We start from the raw sequence: 6,000 nt of genomic DNA on the forward strand, positions 1-6,000 counted from the left end.
GTCTCCCGATGCTTGTCTTCTCCTCACCCTGTCAGGAAATCTGGCCTGCATTCTGACATTAATGCATCGAGGGGTGTAATTCCAATTTGTTCCAAAGCAACTATTAATTTGCCCATTTCTGGGCCATGCGGGAGGAACCCCTGTAAGGCCAATGAACCATGAAAGACATTATCCGAAGGGCTCTGTTTCTTTCTTTCGTCTCCTCTCTTTTTTTTAGGGAAAGGATTTCGTGTTGCGCCGGCGATTGATGCACATTGATGACACATCGCTGGTTCCTGCAGCCGTTTGAGATGGACCCCCTGAAGTCGAGCTCCCAGCATGCAGCATGCGAAGTATGTCATTAGGATTGTAATAAAGGCAGCGGGTGTGCTTATGTCAGAGTGGCCTACTCGTTTAAGACCCCACCACCACCACCAACCCACGCCCCTTTTCACAATCTGATTGCAACCTCTGCATAACAAAAACTTCTCAGATGTGAATTCAGGTGGTGCAGGAGAGCTTAGCTCAGCAGATGTTTTGGAAAACCACATTTGTAAGTTTTGGTACGATTTGCCTTGACCCCTGTGGCGTTGGGGTTAGGAGCAGGGTTAGGGGTTCTGTTTCCTAGTTTTTCTTTTCATGAGAATCATACGATTTTGCATGATTAACTTCGTGAGTTGATATGAATTAGCCAACTCGTAAAATATGTACGATTTCTCGTGAGATCAGGCTGGATAGTCATATACCTTGGTTTAAGGATGGGAAACGAATTATATGTTCATCAAATACTTTCACTTGAAGTCCTTCAGAAATACTGTCGGAATCCATAAAGAGTCTTATAGTGCAGACAAAAAAAAAACATGTCAGACGCACGGGAAAAGGACGAAAAAAGTTGTCCTGAAATCTCCTGCAGGTGCGAAAAGGTCCTGTAGATACCTATTGTAGTATTATCACATTGAGTGGGTTTTTGTGACGATAATTCAAAATTAAGACCGAGGCTTGCATCCTGCTAATAACATTTCTGTAATTATAAATCATTTTATTTGAAAACACTTGACAAAATATTCATAATTTTATTTATAACACACATCATACAATAGTTATTTAAGTATGTATAAGCAGTGTTGGGCGTAACGCTTTGCAAGTCACAATGCATTACGTAATAATATTACTTTTCTGAAGTAACGAGATGTATAACGCATTGCTTTATAAATGCACACATTAATATTTGAGTTAAAAAAGTCGTGCAAGACCCTTTTCAGTTTAATTAATTTGATTAAAATAAAAAAAGTTAAACTATTAGTTTCCATGAAAGTAACAAAATTAAGTTACTTTTTTGGGTAGTAACTTAATATTGTAATGCATTACTTTTAAAAGTAACTTTCCCCAACACTGTGTATAAGTATATAGTTATAGTTACATACAACTTGCAGTGAAGTAAAATCTGGCAGATTCTATATACTGTGCAAAATAATTTAACATTTAAAAGCAAACAGATTTACCAAACAAAAATCTGATTTTCTTCACTAACAGGAAGTTTTTGAATCAGCAGGCCACCCCTCCAGTCCTGTCCCATATCGCTTTGTGTTTGCAGAGAAAATTAAGACATAAAGCAACACAATGTTTTCGTCTCTCTCACTTCTTTTGTCCGCGGGGTTTAATTGCTCTGGATAATGCTTAAAAAGAACACTACCTTGGTATCTTAGAGTTGTGTGGATGACCTTTTCTCGACTGTGCAGTGCTGTGACATAGTCATTTTCCAGCTTTTAATGTGCTCACAGAGTACTCTATTGGAGGGGAACACTCACAGGGTGCTAATCTTTACCTTTCAACACCTCGTTCCATGTGCAGTCATTAGGAGAAGGGGGGTCTTAAAAGGGTTCCTGACATGCTGCAGTTAGACATGTTAATAACTTTCATTTCAAACTGTCTGAAATACTGTATCAAAGATGACAGTGTAATATGTAATGTGATTTTCTGTTCTTTAAGGTTTATGGAGGGTCTATATTCAATCTTACAGCATCTGTCAGGAATTAGACAGTTAGTAGACATGACAGCAGTGGATGTTTTTTTTTTTTTTTTGAGCTATTATGTAATTGCTGCCTTGTTAGAAAATGTTTTTTATAAAATGATTACTACATTCTCATAAGAAAGGTACAAAAGTTGTCACTGGGACGTTTTTTTTTTTTTTTTAAAGGCCCTAATATGTACCACTTTGGTACAGATATGTACATTTGAGGTACCCATATACACTCTTTAGGTACACAAGTGTACTTTTAAAAAAAGTATTGCCCTAGTGACATTTTTTGTACCTTTTATTCTGAGGGTGCGTTCAAATCAGTTTGATTAAAAATGTATTCGATTTTTGCATATGCAATGAAGAGACCAGTCATAAAATGCTTCATATTTCTAATCTATTATTTTCTTATAAATTATATCATCATATAAATTTGAATAAAAGTTGAATATAAAACAAAATTTCAGAATCTCTTTCAGATTATCAATTTTGTGTGTTGTTCTTCTTCCTTTATTTCTTTATGCCACTCCTGCATCTACGGCTATATTCATGGTGAGAACCAGTTAATCCATACACAAGTTTTATTCAGACAAGTTGATCCATACACAGGTTGGGTGAGGGACAATTTTGCATCTCCAATTTGTCTAACTTGCATGTTTTTGGCCTGTGGGAGGAAACCGGAGTAAACTCACGCTAACACAGGGAGAACATCATTTTGTGTATTAGATGCATTTAAGGTGGCACAGACTTAACTCCTCATTATCCATGTCATACCCGAATGATTTGAAAATATTCCTAAAGCCTTTTGTGTGCCTCAATAAAAACAAAGGTCAATGTTAAAATGTGCATATTTTATACAGTTGTTTATTGTTCATTTGTGTTAGGTTGAATTATATACAGTGAACAAATTTTTTCAAATATGTATTAGTAACTGTTGAAATGAACATAGTAAGATGAATAAAGGCTGTTTAATTCATTGTTAAATCATGTTAACTAATGTAGTTATCTAATGTTAACAGATGTAACTGTTGTATTTGTCACGATACATAGAACAGGTAAGAGGATGCAGACGCAAGTTACCAAAAACATATAATTATTTTCAAATAACACTAAACAAATAAAACAAACAAGAAGGCAGTTAGACAAGAACGTATATGAAAACACTAGACTCAATGACAATGCTAACACATCAGCTCAGACAACAGACAGGCATATATATACAGACTAAAACAGGTGTTGATGATGATGATAATTAATGAAATGTCCAGGTGACAACAATCAAAGTAACAAACACACCAAAGCAGATCACGGTGATTAACCGTGACAGTTTAGTGTAAAGTTTTTCTTAAATTTCAAATAAGTTTTAAACCAAATTAATTAATTAAACCTAAATAACATAATACATTTTTGTTTAATGGTCTTCAAAATGTTTAACTAAACTATAAAAAATCAGTAACACTTAAAAGGTTATAATGCAATTATGCATTACATAAATTAAAAATGAACAATATATGTTTTTCTGCATTAATTAATGTTAGTTCATGTCTATACAATTGTTAGTTCCTTGTTATGACGTTTTCACACAGGACGCGGTGCGCTGCATGAAACGCATTCATTTTAATGGCTTGTGCTGGACGGTTTGTTGTTGCGTCGACGCATAGCGGACAGGGGCGCAATGAACAGTTTCAAGGGGGGTATGCAAGACAGAATTTTGGGCCCCTTCCCTTAGATGATTGTTTGATCTTCAAACCATAATGTGTAGCTATATAAAATTACTCAGTTGAGTGCGTTTATTTAATTTTACAGGTCGCATTTGCAACTAAAAGTAAATCCATGAAGCAAAAAATAAATAAATTTATTCGAAAAACGAATAGCCTACCATTTTAATCTGGAAAGGCAGAAAACATTCACGTAACTGATTTTAAATAGATCACTAAAAGAATAATAATGCATGGAGATGCATTTCTGAACCTATGGAAATCTATGGACGGCGCTTTGAAAGTCGCGGCAGTCGAGTTTTCTGCGCAGTTTTAGAAGCGAAATGTGTACAATTAGGTTTAGCCTAAAATAGTTCATTCTTCAGGGTTCATATTGATGATCTCATAGTCCATTTAAAAATGTTCTTATAGGAACTGACTGTATTCGTCAGAAAAACACTATCTTTATGTCGCTGTTCTCTGTGTGTGTGGTATGTGTTCCGTCCTCCGCTCATGACAAAAAGGGCGGCCGGCAAAAGTATTAAAAAATTAATATTACGTTGATCTTTAGTGTGCGCTTCTCCCGCACACGCCCTTCACAGTGACACAGAAATTGCAAAAAGCACAATCGGCTAAAGTTTTAAATATAACGTTGATTTTTAAAAGTCAAAAGCATGCGGCAATCAAATGTGCTGCTGATGAACATGGACATGCAAATTTAATTTCTGTGCACTGAAGGCTGTTTTTTGAAAAGCGATTAAAGTGATATACTTCATAATATGATTTTGCACATCCAACAACAGCTATATCATTACAAAGATAATACTGCATGTTTTGACATTTGGTAGCATATTGCAGTATATATTTGTTACGTAATGAGATGCACGGTGTTCTTTTTTAATGTTCTTTTTCTTTAATATTCACAACACTTATCAACAAAACATTGATTAAAATTAAGAGACAAATTATATTAAACGAAATTCATTTTAACCAAACATTTGAAGCCAACAAAACTTAATTTAAACTCGAAAATGATGTCTTATGACTCACTCCATTTGTACCGTCATATTAGCCTTCAATCCATTACAATATATGGCGTTTAAAATTACAGTCTAATCTAATTAAATTGAAACAATTAAGAACATTACAACAATATTTAAGCACAACAATACTCAAACATAAATATAAAACAGACATTCTCTATTAGGATACATGTTAAAAACAATCTGATATAGCGTTTATAATAGCTGCACTAAGTTTACTATTTTGGGCAAAACCTCCGTTGCAAACCTGAATAAAAATAAATCACTTTCACTTTGAAAATGATGCGCTGTCACATTAAATCCAGCTCTTAGTGATTTAAAATTTAACTCAATTATGGCTTAGACAATTCTCCTATTTCATGTTTATTTAGAAAATAATATTTTTAACTACGCCTATTAAGTTATTGTCCGTCTTAGAAATGCAATAGTTGTTAGCGGTCGCTATGCTAATATTTCCTTAACTAAAGCCCTTGCTGTCCTTTTGTATTAACACAAATATTTTTAATTTTTCATAAAACATACAGTTTGAGGATCAGCATGAACGCTTTTTAGTGGCATGTGAGATCTTACCTTGAAATGGCAAACTGTAGTGCTGTCGATTATTTGTGGTAACTTTGCATAGCAAACCCACCAAACTGATCCCAAACCAAAATGTTGCCTACCCACCCAAATCCATACCCGCACAATCAAATTAAAAACCACCAGAACCGCCAAATATGTAATTGCATCTACTAGGTCATGTTTGCACGCTGTTTTTTAAAAGTGTCTCAATTGTACTTAACACAAAGGCATTTACAGTAGTTTTATATTAATTTACTTTACATTTTACTACAGTGTTAATAACTAAACATGTACAATTAAAAAAAAAAACGGAAAAGTGCTGACGGTGGGGCCCCCTAGCGTACTCATGGGCCCATATGCCTGGCATACTCTGAACCCCCCCTAACGGCGCCCCTGCGGAAAATTTGTCTAACTTTTGCGCTGCGCTCTGTGACGATTACCCGCACGGCCAATAGAAACACAGCATCCAAACATGTACAAAAAGCAATATGGCAAAAAAGCTTGTACTGTGTGTAGGAATTCCCGGAGTTGTATAATACAAGTTTACGCTCCTAGCCTGGGTGCCAGCCGATCTTAGCCGCGCCGACAACATTTTAAAAGACGGGAAGATCGGTCTGGGGTTTCTCCGTTGAGGAGCTTCTATGCGAGACTCAAAGCTGGTCGACCAATCAAATTGTCAGGGCGGGCTTTTTATGATGATGGA

Source organism: Misgurnus anguillicaudatus, chromosome 20 (genome assembly GCF_027580225.2).
Source record: "Misgurnus anguillicaudatus chromosome 20, ASM2758022v2, whole genome shotgun sequence".
Classification (NCBI taxonomy): Eukaryota; Metazoa; Chordata; class Actinopteri; order Cypriniformes; family Cobitidae; genus Misgurnus; species Misgurnus anguillicaudatus.